Source organism: Hyaena hyaena, unplaced genomic scaffold (assembly GCF_003009895.1).
Source record: "Hyaena hyaena isolate Hyena2069 unplaced genomic scaffold, ASM300989v1 scaffold_44, whole genome shotgun sequence".
In the NCBI taxonomy this organism is placed as follows: Eukaryota; Metazoa; Chordata; class Mammalia; order Carnivora; family Hyaenidae; genus Hyaena; species Hyaena hyaena.
The window spans coordinates 929,661-951,774 of record NW_024080676.1 but is presented as its reverse complement, the minus strand read 5'-3'; the positions used below and the strand labels follow the sequence as shown (position 1 = coordinate 951,774).

Genomic DNA, 22,114 nt, shown 5'->3' with positions numbered 1-22,114 from the left:
TAGAGCACAAGCAGGGGAGAAGAGGAGAGGGAGAATCTTAAGCAGGCTCCACACTTAGTGCAGAGCCTGCCGCTGCTCAATCCCATTACCCTGGGATCACGACCTGAACCAAAATCAAGAGTCAGATGCTCAACTGACTAAGCCACATGGATGCCTCTCTAGCGTTTTTTTTTTTTTTAATGTTTATTTTTGAGAGAGACTGAGACAGAACATGAATCGGGGAGGGGTACAGAGAGAAAGAGACACAGAATCCAAAGCAAGCTCCAGGCTCTGAGCTGTCAACACAGAGCCCGGCGCTGGGCTCAAACCCACAGACCGCGAGATCATGACCTGAGCCAAAGTGGGAAGCTTAACTGACAGAGCCACCCAGGCGCCCCTGTCTAGAGTGTATTTTTAAAAAACAACAAAAGATTTATTTTCCTGCTATAGAATAGATGCACTTGTTCTTGTAGCAAAGGTCATACTTTGGAGAATATTTTGGAGCAGCTTTTGACATATGTAAGGTATGGTGAGTTAGAAATACAGAGTTAATAATGGAAGTATTTTATTAACGTTAACATTAGAACCCAAGTGTTAATAGTTCCACTTGTGGAAGTGGCTGATAGGAAGAGATTTTAGGGACAATTTGAAATTCTGTAAGTAGTACTCAAAATGATTTGTAAGGCAAGTGTGTTATATTTATTCTAAATGCCCTATAGGAGATTATTAGCTAAAGGAATCCTGTTAGGAAGCCTTTTTGTAAAGGGAATAATATGTTTCAATACTTAGAATAATCACTTTCTAATCTGTTTTACAAGTTTAAAATTTTATTTTTTATTATAGAAGACTATACCTGTATGTGCTAGAAGTCATTTAGCAAGTACTTAACAAATACTATTTATTTTTAATGTTTATTTATTTTTGAGAGAGAGAGCAGGAGCGGGGAAGGGGCAGACGGAGATGGACAGAGGATCCAAAGCAAGCTCCACATTGACAGCAGTGAACCCGATACAGGGCTTGAACTCATGAACTCTGAGATTGTGATCTGAGCTGAAGTGAGACGCTCAACCAACGGAGCCACCCAGGTGCCCCAAGAATGTTAAAATCGAGCTCTCTGGGCTGAGACCTAGTTGGCGGCAACATGGCTAAAACCACCAAGAAGGTCGGAATTGTCGGTACATACGGGACCCGTTATGTTGCCTCCCCCAGGAAAATGGTGAAGAAGATTGAAAAAAAGCCAGCACACCAAGTACACTTGCTTCTTCTGTGGCAAAACCAAGATAAAGATGAGCTGTGGGGATCTGGCGTTGTAGTTCCTGCATGAAAACCATAGCTGGTAGTTCCTGGATCTACACCGCCATTTCTGCCATCACAGGAAAGTCTGAACTGAAGGAATTGAAATACCCGTAGGAGCTCCACCATTGAAATATTGCTAGTCTACACTCTCCACAATAGCTAAAACATGGAAAGAGCCTAAGTGTCCATCAACGGACGAGTGGAGCAAGAAGATGTGGTTTATCTATACCATGGAATGCTACATGGCAATGAGAAAGAATGAAATCTGGCCATGTGTAGCAACATGGATGGACCTTGAGGGTGTTATGCTGAGCGAAATAAGTCAGGCAGAGAAGGACATATATCATATGTTTGCACGTATAGGAGGATTAGGAGGAACTTGACGGAGGAACAAGGGGGAGAAGAAGGGCGGAAATGGTGGGGGAAAGGGAGAGAGGCAAACCATGAGAGACTCTTGAATGCTGACAAAAACTGAGGACTGATGGACGTGGGGGGGAGGGGGGGATGGGCATGGAGGAGGGCACTTTGGGGATGAGCACTGAGTGTTATGTGGAAACTAATTTGACAATAAACTATTTGTAAAAAAAAAAAATAAAACAAAAAAAAATATTGCTAGCCTATAATAAATGGGTTAATTTATGTAACAAAATTTTAACAAATGTTAAAACCAAGAGAACAATTTCAAAGAAATTCAGGAGAATATTATTATTGGTGAGCATGTTAAACAAGCCTATTATGTTTGTTCCCTGTGCCTTTCAGGAGGACTGTTCATCATGTGGTCTAATGTACCAGATTTTGCAAAGTCATCATCCAATATAAATGAATGTTCTCACTGGCCTGATTCTCCTTTAATCATCAGATGAAGTTCTGCAGGAGAAGGAACCGATAAGCATGATGTACAGGTTACCCTAATTTGCCATATCAAATTGTGCTTCACCTCTGGACTGCCTGGGTTTCTCTAATCCTGATCTTCCATCACTACTTCAGAGCAAGATGAAAGCACCTTAGCTATTTGATCTCTGCCTAACTGCGATCACAATGATTGCAGCTTCCTCAGGATGGCCATTTCCCTTCCTCTCTGTGTATTTTGTAAAGCGTACAGGCTGTCAGTATACCTGCCCTGACCGAATTCCCAAACCTACCAGAATGGACACTAGATGAATTTTATTGGCTAATTTGATTCTTCAAAGCCTGTAATATATTATGGGTGTCTAGCACCTAAACTATCTCAGTTTCACATACATAATAAAGTCCCTAGTTTTCCCAAAAATTGAACTTGTTAAGGAAATTTAGGCTTTGCTTAGACTTGTTTAATGGACAAATAGGCTATCCTTCCATAACTATGAGCCTTTATTTTGGCTTTCTGAACCTAAGACTTCAGCTACCATAGACTAATATAATTTTTTAATATAATTTATTGTCAAACTGGCTTACATACAACACCCAGTGCTCATCCCAACAAGTGCCCTCCTCAGTGCCCATCACCCATTTCCCTCTCTCCCCACGCCCTCATCCACCCTCAGTTTGTGGTCTGTATTTAAGAGTCTCTTGTGTTGTGGTTTGCCTCCCTCCCCGTCTGTAACTTCCCTCTCTCCTAACCTAATCTAATTAATAGGTAGCCAAAAGCTTGGTCCTTTGGTTCTAAAACACTTTTTATTTTCTCTGATTGTACCTTTTCTAGGTACCAAGAACCGAAGAGTATGTACAATAACAAATGGGTCTTGAGAACGGCAAAAATTTAGCATGAACAGTCCATTCAAACCCTTACAGTAAGAGACTTGACCAAACTGTAACACGGCTTCTAGCGGCATTAGGCTGTGGCCCTGGAACAATCGGCCCCCTTTGGAGTCCCAGGAAAGTGCAAAGCTATCAAAAGAATTGGCTGTTTTTTCTAGCAGGTATAAGACCTGATCACAAGCCTCTGAACGCTGTTTCTTAGAGCATTTACTAATTGTGAACCCTTTGTCTCTCTCTTTGAGATTCTATATCTCTCTTTCTATATATTTCTCTCTCTCTCTCTCTCTCTCTCTCTCTCTCTCTCTTTCTCTCTCTGTCTCTGTCTCTATCTCTATAACTCCCACTCAGGAGTGTCTTTCTCAAGGACCAAAAAGCTATTCCTGTGAAATGTAATCCTCAGGAGGGATAGGGCCTCTGCCTCCCAGTCTCTGTGGGAAGATAAAGTTCTGTCTTCAATAATTGCTAGGTAGCAGACACAGCTGACCTGATGGGATGTATACTGACAAAAGGTTGTTGGTTTTTTCTGAATAAAAAAGATTCTACTAACAAAAAGAAAAAAAACAACACACACACACACACACACACACACACACACACCTTTGTCACTTTTCACTTGAATCCTGGATCACTTTTCCTCCTACACCCTCATTCTTCCTTTAAAATCCCAGTCCCTGCTTCAAAATTGAAATGGGGCTCAGCTCTTTCCCTGGCTCTCAGTAGTGAATATAGTCTGTTTTCACCACTTGAAAGCCTGGCTTTGTTTATCTTTGACAGCCTCATGCTATGGACTTCTAACTGGCAAACTGATGGTTACCAGGCCTGAGAAACCGTAGTGCAATTTGATCAGTGGCCTAGGAAGTGTGTGGCTCAACAATGCGATTTCATCTGAAGACTTAACTCCCCTATATTATTTTTTTATAAATTTTTAAAATTTTTTAAAAATTTATTTGTGTGAGAGAGAGAGAGACAGCGTGAGCAGTGGAAGGTCAGAGAGAGAGGGAGGCACAGAATCAGAAGCAGAGCTGTCAGCACAGAGCCCAGCGCGGGGCTCGAACCCACGAACCATGAGATCATGACCTGAGCCAAAGTCGGATGCTCAACCGACTGAGCCACCCAGGTGCCCCAATAACTCCCCTATGTTATGACTCCGTTCATCATTTGAGGACTTTCTTTGTCCTTGGATGATCATTCTTAAATTTATTTGACTATGAGTGACCATTCACAACACCAAAAATCATTCTTGAGATACTATATGCACATGGACTATTTGTTTTAAAAAGTCACAACTCATCTTTGAAATTTTAATAGCAAATAGAGATTTTAAAATATAGTCTAAGATAAAATATGTGGAAATTTCAAGACAGGGTACATACCATTGATTGAAGAAGATTCAATAGACCAGAGGTTGGAAACTGGCCTGTCCACCTGTTTTGTCAATGAAGCCTTATGAACCACTGTCATACCCATTATTCACATTGACACTTATTCACATTATATCATGCCCATTTATTTATGATTGCTTTCAGGTTATGATGGCAGGACCTGGCAGTTGTGACAGAGACCCTATGGTCTGCGAAGCCTAGATACCACCTGGCTTTTTACAGAAAAAGTTTGCCAGCCCCTGCAATAAACAATCCATCATGGAGATGCCAGTTGCTAAGTGCCATGTATACACAAGGTGCCAAATGTGTGTGTTCACCATCAGGTGGTCTTCCCTGCCACTTCCTGGCATATTCTTCTGGATTAAATGAGGTAGCACCGCAGTGTCTGGCACACAGGTATGTTTATTGAGCTTTGTGTTTATTGAGTGTATTATTCCCAGGTGTGGCACACTTATTTTTAAAGACAAATTATGACAAAGTAAGAGGAATGGCCTGAAAGTACAATATTTTAAAGGAAATTTGTATTAAGTGTTAGCAGTACTAACATCTGTTAATTCAAAACATTGCTATCTGTGGAAGATGGTTTGGGAAGCACTTCCGTAAGTCCTTGCTACTCAAAGTATGAGCATCACCTGGGAACTTGCTAAAAATGCAAGGATCTTGGGCCCTACCCCAGAATATTTTTGTTAATAATTATTAATTTGCCTTTTTATTTTATTAAAAAAATTTTTTTTTTTTTTTACTTTGGGGGGATAGTGACAGAGAGAGACACACACACAGACACCAAAGTAAGGTCCAGACTCTGAACTGTCAGCACAGAGCCTGATGTGGGACTCGAACTCACAGACCATGAGATCGTGACCTAAGCCAAAGTTGGATGCTTAACCAACTGAGCCATCCAGGTGTCCCTATTAATCTGCCTCTTTCAAAAAGCCCATGGGATGGGGCACCTGGGTGGCTCAATCTGTTGGGCGTCCAACTTTTGGCTCAGGTCATGATCTTATTTGTGGGTTTGATCCCTGCCTCAGGCTCTGTACTGACAGCTCGGAGCCTGGAGCCTGCTTCAGATTGTGTGTCTCCCTCTGTCTCTGCCCCTCCCCAGCTTGCACTCTGTGACTCTCTCAAAAATAAATAAAAACACTAAAAAAAGATTAACACAAACAAATGAGAAGCCCAGGTGAGTCATATAATGAAATTTGAGGAGCACTACCAGTTACATCTCATCCATTAAAACTCTCCTACTAAGGTGAAAAATACAAGGAAGACATAATTTTTACAGAACTATTTTTTAATATCCTAATTTGTTTTTTAAACTTTTTTATTGAATTACACAAAAATGGTATAAAGCTCAATGAATTATCACAAGTGAACACACCTATGTAATGACAACTCAGGGCAAGAAATATATCATCCCTTCTTTCCCCTCTGCAGTTACTCTCTCTCTATTACCTAAAGTAACAACCATTTTTAAAAAATTTTTTAATGTTTTATGTATTTCTGAGAGAGAGAGAGAGAGAGGCAGTGTGAGCAGGGGAGGGTCAGAGAGAGAGACACACACAGAATCTGAAGGAGGCTCTAGCTGTCAGCACAGAGCCCGACTCGGGGCTCGAACCCACGAACCATGAGATCATGACCTGAGCTGAAGTTGGATGCTTAACTGACTGAGCCACCCAGGCACCCCAGTTACAACCATTTTTGTCTTCTTACAGCACAGGTTTGTTTTGCCTCCTTTGGGCTTTATATAAATAAAATTTAAATATGCATTGTTTGTGTCTGACTTTGTACAACATTGAATTGGTCAGATTTACACATCTATTGTGTGTAGCCATAGTTTTTCCACTTTTATTGTTATATAGTATTCCATCGTATGAATATATCATAATTTACTTATCCATTCTATTGAAGGACATTTAGGTTTCCAGTTTAGGGTTACTTATAAATAACAGTGCTATAAACATTTCTTTTCTTTTCTTTTCTTTTTTGAGAGAGAGAAATTGCGTGCACACGCGAGCAAGCAAGCAGGGGAGGGGCAGAAAGAGGGAGAAAAAGAATACTAAGCAGGCTTCATGCCTTTCATGGAGCTTGACCAGAACTCAATCTGTGAGATCATGATCTGAGCTGAAATCAAGAGTCAGACACTTAACAGACTAAGCCACCCAAGAGCCCCTGCTATAAACATTCTGCAGCATGTCTTTGGGTACATTTCTGAGGATGTGTGTAGGAGTGAAATTGCTCTGTCATAGGTGTGTACGTATATTCAACTTTAAGAGATACTGCCAAACCATTTTCCAAAGTGGTTGCACCAATTTACACTCTTACCAGCCGGCTGTGAGAGCTGCAGCTGTTTGCCATTGCTTGGTGGTGTCAGTCTTTCCAATTTGGGCCATTCTGATGGGTGTGGAAGATGTGTACGTTGCGGCTTTGATCTTTATTTCTTTGAATATTAATGAGGTTGAGTCTTTTCATATGTTTACTATTTCAATAATCCCTTCTGTGAAATCTCTTGCCAATTTATTATTATGTTATCAGTCTTTTTCTTAGTGAGTTATAGGAGTTGTACATATTCTGGTTATGAGCACTTTTGTCTGTTAGATGCCTTGCAGGTATTATTTCTTACTCTCTGGCTTCCCTTTTCACTCTTTTAATAGTACGTCTTATATACACATTTTCTCATTGTTTTCAGTAACGGAGTCAGAACCACCAGTCAACCATGCCTGAAGCAGAACTTGATCTTTTTTTTTTTTTGGTTTATTTATTTTTAATAATCTCTACCAACGTAGGGCCCGAAAACATGACCTCGAGATCAAGAGTCACATGCTCTTCCGACTGAGCCAGTCAGATGCCCCAGAACTTGATCTTTTTAATAACTGATGTCTTATCAGTAACCACGGTTTATCAGTAACCAGTAGCATGATGAAGGCTGTGCCACTGTCAGTGGGAATTAGTTTGAGAAGCTTTTTAAAAAGATAGCAAGCTGAAAAGGAAGCTGATTCTGGTAATGTAAGACTTAAGCAAAAAGATGAAAGGAAGGGCACCTGGGTGGCTCAGTGGTTAAGTGGTTAAGTGTTGGACTCTTGATTTCGGCTCAGGTCATGATCTCGTGGTTTGTGAGTTCAAGCCCCAAGTCAGGCTCCACAGTAACAGTGTGGAGCCTGCTTGGGATTCTGTTTCTCTCCTTCTCTCTCTGCCCCTACCTCCCTCACAATCACTCTCTCTCTCTTTCTCTCTCACAAATAAACATTAAACAAAAGATGAAAGGAAAACCAGGGCCTGAGGGGGTAGCTAGGATGTTCTAGGACTCTGTGTTCTTAGGTGAGTATTCGCACTCACAGGAAGAAAAAATACTCATAAAAAATTTTTTTAAAAATTTTATTTGTGAGCAAGCTGGCAAGTGTGAGTTGGGGGAGAGGGATAAAGGGAGAGAGAGAAGAAAATCTCCACACTAAGCTTGGAGCCTGTCATGAGGGCTCCATCCCATGACCCTGGGATCATGACCTGAGCTGAAATCAAGAGTCAGAACCTCAATTGACTTAGCCACCCAGGTGCCCCGGGGGGGGGGGGGAACCAGAAAAAACAACAGCAACAACTCATTTTGACAAGTTCTTGAGAGAATTAAATAAGAAAGTTTTCAGCAAATATCTAACATGAAAATCAGTTGAAATTACCATGGACCCGTCTGATCTTGTGTGCGCGCGCATGTGTCTTTTCTCGGCACATTCGGCCTCTTACACAGAATCACACAGGAAGCAATTTAGATTTCTTATATTCTTAGCAACACTTGCCAGTTGCCCCTCTAGAAGGTGGGGAAAGGTCTCTGGAAGATTACAGAATGGATTACCTGAATACATTGTTCTTTTTCCTTCATGGAAATCTTATAGGAGGAATGTCCAATATTTATCGATTTACAGCTTCTCTTGCTCCATAGTTCTTAACTTTAGTTGCACATTAAAATTACCTATATATATTTTTTTTTGAGATTTTATTTTTAGGTAATCTCTACACCCTACATGGGGCTTGAACTCATGAACCAGAGATTAAGAGTCACATGCTCTACCAACTGAGCCAGCCGGACACCCCACCTACATATCTCTAAAAAATACTGAAGGGGCGCTTGGGTCCGATTTTTGATTTCAGCTCAAGTTATGATCCCAGAGTCATAGGCTCAAGCCCCATGTCAGGCTCTGCACTGAGCATGGAGCCTGCTTGAGATTTTCTCTTTCTCTCTCTTTCTCCTTCCCCCTCTGCCGCTCTCCCCAACTCATGCTAGTTAGTTCTCTCTCTCTAAAATTAAAAAAAAAAAAATACTGAAGCCCAGGTCCTTTGCCAGACTGGACTGAATTGGTCTGGGGAGGGGCCTGGTATCCTGATTGTTTACAAGCACCAGTGGTGATCCTGAAGTGGAGCAGGCTTGAGAACCACAGTCGACATTGCAACAATGAGTTTGTCCGCCAGATGGAGACAATGCACTTCTCTGTGCAAAAGCCTCCACACAAACAAAACCCATTCTCTGACTTCACATCTGTACCAGTTCCAATTTATGTAACGTACTGAGCAGGGCAAACATGTGGGAAGATAGGTAAAATTATCCATGGTGCCGTTGCTTGCCAACCAAAGATATTCTTGCCACCACTGGGGAAAATTCCAGGAACCAATTTAAAAAATAACATGTGGCTAAAAATATATTCTATTCCCCCAGTTACCTGAGCTAGCATTTAGAAATATTTTCTATCCTTTCTGAGTTCATTTTAACAAAATAGACCATATAAGCTGACACCAAGAGTGAAAATAAAAAAGGATGGGAATACAATAACACAGTGGAAATTTTTGAAATATGATCACCCCCAAAATTATGCAAATGGAAATTGACATCCATAAAGTAAATTAGCTTACGGTATGCTCACAGGATTTTAAGAAATATGTGGATATAATAATGTAATTTACATTTATTCTAAGTCTGAACTACTTGATTGACAAGTCTTGGCTTTCATTTCTCCCATCTCTGAGCTCTATCATAGAAGCTTTTTTTTTATATAGTTTATTGTCAAGTTGGTTTCCAACAACACTCAGTGCTCATCCCCAAAAGTGCCCTCCTCCATGCCCATCACCCCCACCACACCCATCAGTCCTCAGTTTGTTCTCAGCATTCAAGAGTCTCCCATGGTTTGCCTCCCTCCCTCTCCCCCACTATTTCCCCCCTTTGTCTCCCCCACAGTCCTCCGGTCCTCCGTTAAGTTCCTCCTAATCCTCCTATACGTGCAAACATATGGTATCTGTCCTTCTCTGCCTGACTTATTTCGCTCAGCATAACACCCTCAAGGCCCATCCATGTTGCTACACATGGCCAGATTTCATTGTTTCTCATTGCCATGTAGCATTCCATCGTATAGATAAACCACATCTTCTTGATCCATTCATCCGTTGATGGACACTTAGGCTCTTTCCATGTTTTGGCTATTGTTGAGAGTGCTGCTATGCATTGGGGTACATGTGCTCCTATGCATCAGCACTCCTGTATCCCTTGGGTAAATTCCTAGCAGTGCTATTGCTGGGTCATAGGAGAGTTCTCTTGTTAATTTTTTGAGCAATCTCCACACTGTTTTCCAGAGGGGTGCACCAGTTTACATTCCCACCAACAGTGTAGGAGGGTGCTTGTTTCTCCACATCCTCGCCAGTATCTAGAGTTCTCTGATTTGTTCATTTTAGCCACTCTGACTGGTGTGAGGTGGTATCTCAGTGTAGTTTTGATTTGTATTTCCCTGATGAGGGATGCTGAGCATTGTTGGCCATCTGGATGTCCTCTTTGGAGAGGTGTCTGTTCATATCTTCTGCCCATTTCTTCACTGGATTGTTTGTTTTTCAGGTGTGGAGTTTGGTGAGTTCCTTATAGATTTTGGATACTAACCCTTTATCTGATATGTCATTTGCACCTATCTTTTCCCATTCCGTCAGTTGCCTATTAGTTTTATGGATTGTTTCCTTTGCTGTGCAGTATCATAGAAGCTTTAAAAGCTACAGGCTTGCTTGCTGTCTTCTTGTAGCTGCAGATGGTCAATGAGATGTAGGTAAAAGCCACTGCAGAGGGCTTCTCTTCCAGAATAAAACGACAAAGACATAATACAAGCAATTTCTTTTCTCCCTTGTTCCTCCTTGTCCCTACACCCATCTTGTTGGGGATGCAAAACTTGTAGGTGAAATAACTGTCACTGTCCTTGAGATGACAAGTATGAGGACAAAGCCAGGATAACTAAGGAGGACAGGCAGGGGGAGCCTGGATCCTTTCTTGATGAACATTATCTGAGCCAAAATGCATAACTGGACGTATCACCTGACTATAGATAAATGTTTTCAACAGAATGGGGTTGGAAAGTCCAGGAAATCCCACCACCCCACTTAGCACAGCCTAGGATTTCTTCAGGGCACCACCAGGTCAGAGCACACTGAACCGGCTGTGACTGAACGCACAATTAACAGAATAGAAAAAATAAACCAAATAGTAATAGACCACAGGTGTTTACATCAACACAGGCCTACGTTGGTCTTAAGGGTAGGTGACAAATAAGGGTATCTAGTTGAGAAAAGAACTGGGAATGAGTAAGATTTCTACATTGGATTCAGCAGAATGACATTTTGCTATTTGATGGCCAGGATATTCAGGACAATTGCTATTCTTCAGTCCAGAATGGGAGGATTTCATGGAGGAGAATTTCACAGAACTCCGGGGCTGTTCAGAGAACTCGGGAGAACTGAATTGGCAAAATGGGGGGAAAGACATTATAGGCATAGGATGTTGCCTTGGGAAGGTCATTAAGGCACAGGTGGGCCCTCCCTGGGGCACAACCTACAAATGTGTCCCTGAGCTGTGTCATATGCCAGATCTGTGAGCAGCCCAGGGGGTGGTGATAGTGTATGTCTAGAAGGCAAAGGTAATTGGCTAGGAAGTAGGAGGAAGTAAACCCCTTTAAATGTGTAAGTCATGAAGTTGGTCCCTGAAGCTCTTCTCACTTTAATACTTTTATCACTTGCTGGAAGCTCACATATTTATATCCAAACCTAGTCTGACTCCAAGACTCAAACTCGTTTCCTGCTGCCTCTGATTATCCACACCAGGATTTTTTTGCAGTCATTTCAGACTGATTGTGTCCAGAAAGGAACTCATTAAATTGGTGTCTTTTTCCTGTATGTTCTCATTCTCATTATATATGTGTGTGTGTGTTTTTTTTTTATTAACTACTATTTAATTACTATTCACTGTGCACTGGCTCAATGCCACCCCCAGTGCCAGTGCTGGTGACACCCGGGCCTGCAGACCACAGGTGCTTCCACCCCCTGCATTTTCAGTCTGGGGGGCAGGCTGCCACTGAACAAGTAAGCACACAAGAATGACGTATTCCAATCTGTGATGACGAAGGAACACACACAGGGTGCAGTCTGAGATTAGGAGAACTTTATGTCTCTTTTGGCAAAAATTTCACTTACCTGGTCACCCAAGCTAGAAAACCAGGCTTCATTCTTTCCATTCCCTCCTACCGTTCATACACAACCAACCTTATCTTGCCTATTTGACCTTATAAATATTTATCAAACCCCAATCTTCTTTTCCTTCCTCATTACCCTATGTGAGCTGTCTCCATCTTCTGTACAGACTATGCATTGCTGATGCCAGACTTTGCACACTTTCCCCCTCGTCCTGTGCTCCACCCCCATCCCTTCCCCGACTGTCTCTAGGCAGCGTAATCCAAAACCTATATCTGACCATGTTGCGTTTCTGCCTACAGCTTTTCTACAGGTTTCCCAGTTTATATAAAAAAATCAACCTACTTTCTAAATATTAATAGATTTTATTTTGGGAGGAGTCGTCTTAGGTTCAGAGAAAAATTGTGCAGGAAGTACAGATTCCAAAATATTCTGTTCTCCCCCAATTCACCCTCCAACATGATTTATTATTAGCTTCTTACATTAGTGTGGTATATTTGTTATAATTGATGAATCAATATTGATTCATTATTATTAAGTAAAGTCCAGAGTTAACATTAAGGCTTACTGTGTTGTGTTGTATATCCTTTGTACAAAGAGTTTTTGTACAAACACGTGTCCATCCAAACAGAATAGTTTCACTACCCTAAAAATCCCGTGTTCTACCTCTTCATCTATTCTTCCCCCAGAACCTCAGTCAACCACTGATCATTTTTTGTTTATAAAGTTTTCCCTTTTCCAGAGTGTCATAGTTAGAATAATATAGTATGTAGTCTTCAGAATGGCTTCTTTCACATAACAATATACATTTGTGTTTCTTCCAAGTCTTTTTTTTTGCTTGATTTCTTTTTGGTTCATTTCTTTTTATTACTGAATAAGATTCCACTGATAGATGTACCACAGTTTATCCATTCACCTGTTAAAGGCCATGTTGGCTGCTTCTAACTTTGGGAAATATGACTAAGACTGCTATAAACATGCATGTGCAGCTTTTTGTGTGGAATGAATTTTCATCTGGAGAACTACCAAGGAGCATGATTGCAGAATCATATGGCAAAATGATGTTTAGCTTTGTATGCAACTATCAGTCTATCTTCCAAAGTAGCCATACTATTTCACTATTCCCACCAGCAATAAATGAGAGCTCCTATGGCTCTATTTTTGGGCCAGGATTTGGTGTTCTCAGTGTTTGGATTTTAGCCATCTTAATAGATGTATAGCAGTATCTCATTATTTTAATTTGCAATTCCCTAATGACATTTGATGGTGAGCATATCTTGATTTGCTCTTTGTCTTTTTTTGGTAAGTTATGTGCTCAAATGTCTTGTCCACTTTTTTAATAGGTTTGTTTTCTTTCTTTCTTTCTTTCTTTCTTTCTTTCTTTCTTTCTTTCTTTTTTTTAATGTTTATTTTTGAGAGAGACAGAGTGCAAGCCATGGAGGGGCAGAGAGAGAGAGAAAGAGATACAGAATCTGAAGCAGGCTCCAGGCTCCAAGCTGTCAGTACAGAGCAAGTGCAGGGCCAGAACCCATGAACTGTGAGATGATGACCTGAGCGAAAGTCAGACACTTAACCAAATGAGCTATCCGGGTGCTCCGAGGCTTGCTTGTTTTCTTATTACTGAGTTTTAAGAGTAATGTGTACATTTTGGTTATAAATCCTTTACCAGATACGTGTTTTGCAAATATTTTCTCCCTGCCTGTGGGTCGTCATTTCATTCTCTTAATGGTGTCTTTCACAGAACAGGTGTTTTTAATTTTAATGAAATCCAACTTATCAATTTTTTCTTTCATGAATCTTGCTTTGGATTTTGCATCTAAAAAACTTATTGCCAAGCCCAAGCTCACCTCAGTTTTCTTTTATACTATCATCTAGAAATTTTATAGCTCTATATTTTACAGTTAGAAGTATGGTTCATTTTAAGTTTACTTACTTTTAGTAATCTCACCAATGTGGGGCTCAAACTCATGACTCTGAGATTAAGAGCCACGTGCTCTTCTGACTGAGCCAGCCAGGCACCCAGTATGGTTCATTTTAGCTAAATTTTGTCAAACATGTAAGGTTTGTGTCTAGATTCAGTTTTTTTAGCATATGAGTGTTCAGTTTTTCCAGCACCATTTGTTGAAAAGACTGTCCTTCTCCATTGTATGGTCTTTGCTCCTTTGTCAAATATCAGTAGACTATATTGGTGTGGCTCTGTTTCTGGGCTCTCTATTTTGCTGCATTGATCTATTTGTCGATTCTTTCAGCAATACCACAGTCTCTTGATTACTGTAGCTTTATAATCTCTTGAAGTTGGTAGTTTCAACCTTCCAGCTTTATTCTTCTTCAATATTGTTGGTTATTCTGGATCTTTTACCTTTTTATATAAGCTTTAGAATCAGTTTGTCGATATTCACAAAGTAACTTGCTAGGATTTCGATTGGGATTGTGGTGAATCCATTGATCAAGTTGGGAAGAAGTGATATGTTAACAATGTAAGTCTTCTTATCCATGAATATGGTCTATCTTTCTGCTTATTTAGAACTTCTTGGATTTCTTTCATCAAAATGTACAGAACACTTCACCCAACAATAGCAGAATATATATTTATCTCAAGTACAAATAGGACATTCTTCAGAATAGATCATATGTTAGTCCACAGATCAAATCTCAATAGATTTTAAAAGATTGACATCATACAAAGTATCTTTTCTGATCACAGTGTAATGAAACTGAAAATAACTAACAGAAGAAGAAAGTGGAAAACTTACAAATATGTGGAAATTAAGTAACATATGCTTAAGTAACCAGTGGGTTGAGGAAGAAATCAGACTGGGAAATTAGAAAATATTATGAGACAAATGAAAATACAATATACCAAAAATTATGAGATATAGCACAACAATGCTAAGGGGGAAATTGATAGCTGTAAATGCATATATTAACAAAGAAGAAAAGTCTTAAATCAATCACCTAACTATACACCTTAAACAATTAGAAAAAGAAGAGCAAACTAAGCCCAGAGGTAACAGAAGGAAGAAGATAATAAAGATTAGAGAGGAGATAAATAAAATTAGAATAGAAAAACAATGGGGAGGGAGGAGGAAAAGCAATAGAGAAAATTAACAAATCCAAAATTTGGTCCTTTAAAAAGATCAACAAAATTTGTGGGCATAGAGTTGTTCATAACATTCCTCTGTTATCCTTTTAATGTCTTTGGGGTCAGTAGCAACAGCCTCTTTTTCATTTCTATTAGTAATTTCTGTCCTCTCTTTTTTTTGGAAAAGAGCCAGTAGCTTGGCTAGAGGTTTATTGATTTTTTTTTAAACGTTTTATTTTTATTTCTGAGAGAGAGAGAGAGGCAGCATGAGCAGGGGAGGGTAGAGAGAGAGGGAGACACAGAATCAGAAGCAGGCTCTAGGCTCTGAGCTAGTTGTCAACACAGAGCCGGACGCGGGGCTCGAACCCATGAACAGTGTGATCATGACCTGAGCCGAAGTCGGATGCTTAGCGGACTGAGCCACCCAGGTGCCCCAGAGGTTTATTGATTTTACTCATCTTTGCAGAGAACCAGCTTTTGGTTTTCTCTATTAATTTTCTGTCTTCAATTTCATTGATTTCTGCTCTAATTTTTAGAAATTTCTTTTCTTCTGTGTACTTTGGATTTACTTTGCACTTCTTTTCTAGTTTATTAAGGTGGGACTTAGATGATAGAATTTAGCTCTTCCTTTCTAATATATGCATTCAGTGCTATAAATGTCCCTTTAAGCACTGCTTTTGCTGCATCCCACAGATTTTAGTAAGTTGTATTTTAATTTTCATTAAGTTCAAAACTTTCTTTAAATTTCTTTTGAGACTTCTTCTTTGACCCAGTTGTTATTTAGAAGTATGTTGTTTAATCTTCTACTATTTGGGGGTTTTCCAGCTATCTTTCTGTTACTAGTTTACAGGTTAATTCCACTGTGTTCTCAAGCATGCTTTGATTTCTATTCTTTCAAATTTGTTAACATGTGTTTTATGCCCAAGAATATGGTCTATCTTGGTGACTGTTCCACATGTGCTTGAGAAAAATGTGCATTTTTGCCCTGTTTGAAGTAGTCTATAAATGTCAAGAGATTCCACTGATTGATAGTGCTGTTCAGTTAGTTCAACTATATAGGCTTACTGCTTTTCCGCCTGCAGGATCTTTCCATTTCTGACAGAGGGGTGATGGAGTCTCCAACTTTAACAGTGGATTGGTTTATTTCTCCTTTCGGCTCTACCAAATCGTGGCTCAGATATTTTGGTGCTCTGGTTTAGGTTCAACCACATTAAAGACTGTTATATTTTGGTGGTGAATTGCCCCCCTTTTCATTATGCAATGCTCCTCTTTATCCCGGATAATTTTCCCTGCATTGGCTCAGTCCCGGAAGCCCTGCACTTGGCCACGGCAGAATCTGACCTCGGAAAGGCTCTCCATCCCTTAGCAAAGGAATGGATTGTCCCCCTTTGTCTGATGTTGTTTTAGATGACCTGCTGTCATCGACAGAGGAACAGCCAGGAACCAGTCATGAAACGTCAAACATCCGTGTGAGAATTCCGGGCCTTAATGGTGTCCACATTCACTCCCATAGGAGTCTCTCGCCTTAGCTTACACTTTCCGCTTTCTGCAACCACCGCTTGCAGTTCGGCCCAGAGTCTTTTTACCCTCACTGGGCAACAAGCAAATGAATTTTTCGTGATGCGAAGTGTCTGCGAGTTCCCAGCCCGAGAGCTGCAGCTGCGGCCACGAGGACATCCACTTCCGGGCGGGGCGCGGGCGGCGGGGCGCCGGGGACCCGGCCTCGCGCCCCTAGCGGCCGTTAAGGATACTGATACGTTATGAAGCCGCCGTTGAGAAAGCCAGTCACCCTTTGATTTCCCTCGGAAACCAGTTATTGCAGAAGGACTGGATCTCATTTTGGGTACCTACCTTGCAATCTGTTTAACACTGGAGAAGGAGGTTGAAATTTTTTTTAATGTACTCTTTACCAAAAAAGTGAGAATAACTAATTCCTAGTAGTGAGCCTGCAAGTCCAGATTTGTGGGTGGCATTTTGATGTGATTTCGAGAGGCAATGAGGTCTTAAGGTGCTGGGATGTGGGCTTACACGTTGGAGCCAGACATACGGGTTTGAATTCTGGTCAGACATTTATTACTTGTGCTATCTTAATGCCAGTTTCTTCACCTTTAAAGGATGGCTCAATTATGTCTATGCAAAGGCCAGATGAATCTTGGTGAATAATAGTGGATGATTATCAAATTAATCAGATGGTCACCCCAAATGAGCTGCTGTTTCAGATGTTTTTTCACTGCTGGAGCAAATTGACACATTCTTTGGTGCCTGGTAATATCTAAGTTGGAGATAATTTACCTCCTGAACGTTTGCTTATAGATATATATAATACATGTCATTGTAAATAATTCAAAACCTACAAATATAATCAGAAAGAAGAAAGTAAAGGTGGCCTGAATACTACATCCTAGATTACCTGCCAGTATTTGGGGAACCTAGTGGACAAGGGGGTGGAGAGTCTCACTGCCCGGTGTGCAGCCACTCACTTTGTTCCTGTTTTTAGCTCAGCCTACTGCCTGCATGGGAAACCTCGGGCCCCAAAGTCCAGAGTTTTGTTTGATGAACATCTCCAGAGAGTTAGCCTCCAGTCTTCTGGCAGTGAGGAGTGAATATAGGCTTCTGACTACTCTGTATTCATACTTGCAGGGACTCCCCGGATTTCTCACCCACCTGTTCTCTGCACCCCTCCAGGCCCTTCCCCTGACAGCTTGAGAGGGGCCCGAGGCAGGAGGGAGCTTGCTCACAGGAGCTCGGCCACTGCTGGTGTGGGCTTTGGCTTTCTCATGTTTGCTAAAAAGTCACTCCTCCTACCTCTGCAGTCTTGCTTCCAAAATGTTCTTGCTGTTGTCTCCTTGCCCCTTCTATTTAGCCTTGTGGTCTGACCTTTTAATCTAACCCCTTTACTATGTTTCAGTGGTGTTACAGGCAGGAGTGGAGATAACCGTCTGTGTCCATTTTTTGTTAATTGGTGGGAAATGTCTCAAGATTCTCACATTTTACTTTATTATTTAAGTATAATCCAGTGCCTCAGATTCCTTAGAGCAGAGTAATTCTTTTGCCATCTGCGTGTATTGAGGACAGAGGACATCAGCGCTAGACTTGGATGCTTAGTTGAGCCTTAATTTTATGCTATTACTTAATGACAGTTTTAATCTCCCTTACTCCCTTTACCTCATATTTTATAAATAGTTAAGTTTTAAAATCTGTTCTTTCACATATTGATATAAAATCTATGTCAAAGTTTATTTCCTTCCAGGAACAAATAGAGCCTGCTTGGCCTAGAATATAAAGGTTTTTCAAAATATAGTAGGATCTTTTCGTTGTCAAACAGGTTTTTGTCCTACTTACTTTAGGAAAAACCAAAGCCTTTGGGCCCAGTTGGTTAAGTATCCGACTAACCAACTCTTGGTTTTGGCTCAGATCATGATCTCATGGTTGGGGAGTTCAAGCCCCACATCAGGCTCCATGCTGATGGCACAGGGCCTGCTTGGGATTCTCCCTCTCTCCTACTCTCTGCCCCTCCCCTACTGACACTGTCAAAATAAATGTAAAAAAAAAAAAAAAAGAGCAGTGCCTGGAAGGTTCTGTTAAGCATCTGACTCTTGATATTGGTTCAGGTCATGATTTCATTGTTTGTGAGTTGGAGCCCCACATCTGGCTCTGTGCTGCCTCTCTTTCTGCCCCACCTCTGCTTGCTCTCTCTCAAAATAAATAAAAAGAAAAACTAAACCTTAAAAGCTAAAGAAAAATTGTAAAGAAAATAAAATTTATCAAAGCTCTCAACAGATGTAGAATTGTGAAAATAAATCTTTAGTCACTCCATTTTTATTTCCCATTTCCTTCTAATAGGATGTGAAAGTACTTACTTATGTCCATTTATGTCTGTAGTCCAAACAAATAGAATCAACAGTGTTAAGTGCCGATTTAATTCAAATATAGTTTTTCATTTATTACAGATTCTCTTGGGTACAAGTAACAGAAACTTATCTCAGTCTAACTGGAATTGAAAAGGTAATTTGCTTGAATACCTGGGAATTCCATGGGTTTGCTCTGGTCTAGTAAGAGCTGGATCAAGGGGGATATAAAATGATAGTCAGGATTTGCATATTTATTCTATCAAAAATATTGTTTTATAAAAATTTTATATGCTGTTGACAATAATATTTAAACAAATGTCCAAACAGGTGTTTTCATTTAAGGTGGTTCCCTCAGAAGAGTAATTTTTCTCTTGGATTTTCCTTCTGGTAGTGTGCATTAGAGCCACAGGAGGAAGTCAGTCTGGTAATCTCATAATCATTGGGCACTTGCTGGTCCTCATCTCATACACCTTTTTTTATGGACAATTGTGTGTATATTGTTTTAAATCTGTTGAGTATCTGCTGTCCCTTGTATGTTGGATATTTCCCCAACATATCCCAAGCAATATTAGGATACAGAGGGTGCCCCCGCCCCCATGACAGAGGAAAATGACAGATGCTTCCTTCCCTAGATTCCCTTGCAGCTACAGCCTGGTCATGTGACCTGCATTGACTTGGAAGCAGGAGCCAGTGACTCAAAGAGGTAGGTACTGGGAACCTCTACCTGGATAGGGTTCCTAGGGCAGTCGTGGCCGTGGGGCTGGAGTGGCAAGCTGGGTGCAGTGCTAGAGGGGTGGATGGCGCAAGCTGTAGAGTCTTTTCCTTGCCGGTGGTTGTAGGGATGTCCACACCTGCGGAGCCGTGCCGTGCGGTAGTGGGCCTTGATCCTGTGTTTCGTAGAACCTGGCTCTCCAGGCACATGGGCAATTTGGTGATCTGCTCAGTATCATGATCATAGACTCCCTGTCTGCCAGAACCAATCTGAGTTGGTTTCTATTGCTTACAACTGAGACCATGAACTGAGGGGCCTCCTCTTCCTCTGTGTTATGTCTCCTTCAGCTCTGTACTTAGCAGTTTGCATCTTCGATTACTTCTTTTGGCCTCTGCTACTTGGCTCTTCTGATATTAGCTGGAGGAGGGGGACTGGGAGAAGAGAAGGGAGAGGATGGAAGGCCATCCTGGGCCTGGGAGGCAGACAGCCCTGCAGGAGGCCTCTGGGAAATCAAGCCCCGAGGGCTAACTCAGCAGGTACAGGCTGCCAGTCACAGGGACGCGCTCCTCTTCGCCTCCGCTTCCATGACCCTGGTGCATTCCACCATGGGCACTCGCCTGGATCATGGCAGTATTTCCTGGTGTTTCCCGCCTTCTGCCCTGGCCCCCTAAACACTTTCCCAAACACAGAGATCCTGCTGAAACATCAGCCAGCTTATGTCAATCCTCTGTGAAAACTCTAATGTCTTCCCATTCCTCTCAGATTAAAAGTCTTATAAGAGTCCTTTCCCCACCCAAATAGTCTTTTTAGTTTCTGCTTGATCCTCAGGAGACACTAAGTGCTGGAGGGATGCTGGGTGGGTTGGGGCCCTGGCCGGGGTGCCCCTGGCCCCCAGCCCCCTCAGGAGCCAAGCCATGCCCTCCAGGACTAGGCAGTGCAGGCAAGGGGAGCCCTAGATCTGAGCCTTATTTCTCAAGGACAGAAACAGCAGAGAAACAAATTGAGGGCCGCAGCCATCACTGGCCGGTCCCCATAACCATCCGTTCCCACACCAGCAGTGAGGTTGGCAGACAGGGAGCCTCTTTGGCCTACCTGCCCTCAGCCCAAGGATGGGCCACATTGTCAGGGAGGGACAGCTAGGGAGACAGACGGATGAGGTAGGAGGGTGGCGTGGGACCAGGTCATTGTGGTGGAACTAGGTGGTGTGCGGATCAGTGCAAACCAAGGGGAAGAGGGTGATGGGCAGTGGGTGCTTCCAGACAGTCTCCTCTAGAATGGAGCATGCTCAGCGTCCCTGTCACTAAGGAGACAAACAGCCTAGGGGACCCTAGAGGAGCCCTATGGTCCTCTCCACACTCCAAGCCCTGGAGGAGGAGGGGGTGGTGATGGTGCAGACTTGAGGAAGGGGACAAGTACTCCTTTCCCAGCGCCTGGTGGAGAAGCGCCCAGCTCTGGGGAAGGAGGGAGGGCGGAGGGTACACCCTCCTTCCCCACCTCTGCAGCCCCAGAGCAGTGGCAGCCCCCCACCCCCCACCGAGGTCGGGCCTGACCGGCTGGTGCTTTGCGTGGAGGGAAGAGGGGGAGAACAGGGTGGGAGCGGAAGGGGGCCGGGGAGGCCCTGAGAGGGTCTCAGCCCTGGCTGCCCGCAGGAAAGCCCTCGGATCAGCGCGCACAGTGGAGACTCCCCTTTGCGCCGGGAGGCCCCCCTGCCCCGGCTGCTGGAGCCGCCGCCACACGCAGTGAGGGTGGCGACCGGGCCGCCCAGCCGGGCTCCCGAAGCCACTGGCGCCGTGTCTGTCCCCCTGCGGGGCCGGCCGCCCTCCGCGCAGGGCGGCAGGGACGACGCGGCCGAGGAGCAGTGTCGCCAGGCTGCGGCGTGGCCGTCCCCCCTGGTCCCGGGGGCCGCCTCCCGAAGCAGCTCGGGGCCCCGCGGAGCTGTCACTTCTGTCCCCTCCGTCCTGCACCTGCCGCGCAGGGTGCTGCGGGTCCTTCCCGCGCTGTCACCGGCTCCGCGGCCGCCCCGGGAGCCAGGGGGTCTTTCCTCTGTCTTTGCTTTCAGGTTCATTCAGGCTCCAACCGGCCACCTCGGACGAAGGTTCCTCCCGGAGATTTGAACTGGACCTTCTCGACGACGCCCCCAGGGGCCCCCTGCGGGCACGTAGGGCGGAGGCTCTGGGTCTGGTCCCCGCCGGGCTGCTCCGCGTGGGGCGTTCCCTGTGGACACCGGGGACTCCACCGCCCCTGCGACAGTGTGGGTAGAGGGGAGGCCACAGACACCTGCTGGGGGGGCGGGGCGTGCTGGACGGTGGCTCCTCGCGGGGACTCTGCAAGGGCGCCGCCCAGAGGCCCGTCTGGGCCTTGGGTTCCTGCAAGGGCCCTGGGGACCGTGGCGGAAGCAAAGCGCTGGGGACCCTGGCTGGCGGGGGTTGTCTTTGCCGATCTGCATGGAGGCCTGGCCCGGCCGCTCCCCCGATGTGAGGAATTCCTGCTCTGAGTGGTGCTGGTGGGGAGGCTGGTGATGGGGCAGGCGGGACAGGGTGGTCTTCCCCTCAGGCCGGTTGGCAGAGACCCCGGTGTGTCCCTTGGAGGTAGGGATCGCAGC

General features: G+C 43.3%; 1 pseudogene; it reads left to right on the top strand.

Annotated features, from left to right (window-relative positions):
* Positions 1-1,113: 1,113 nt before the first annotated feature.
* On the top strand, positions 1,114-21,815 carry LOC120230564 (annotated as a pseudogene).
* The last annotated feature ends 299 nt before the right edge of the window (positions 21,816-22,114 follow it).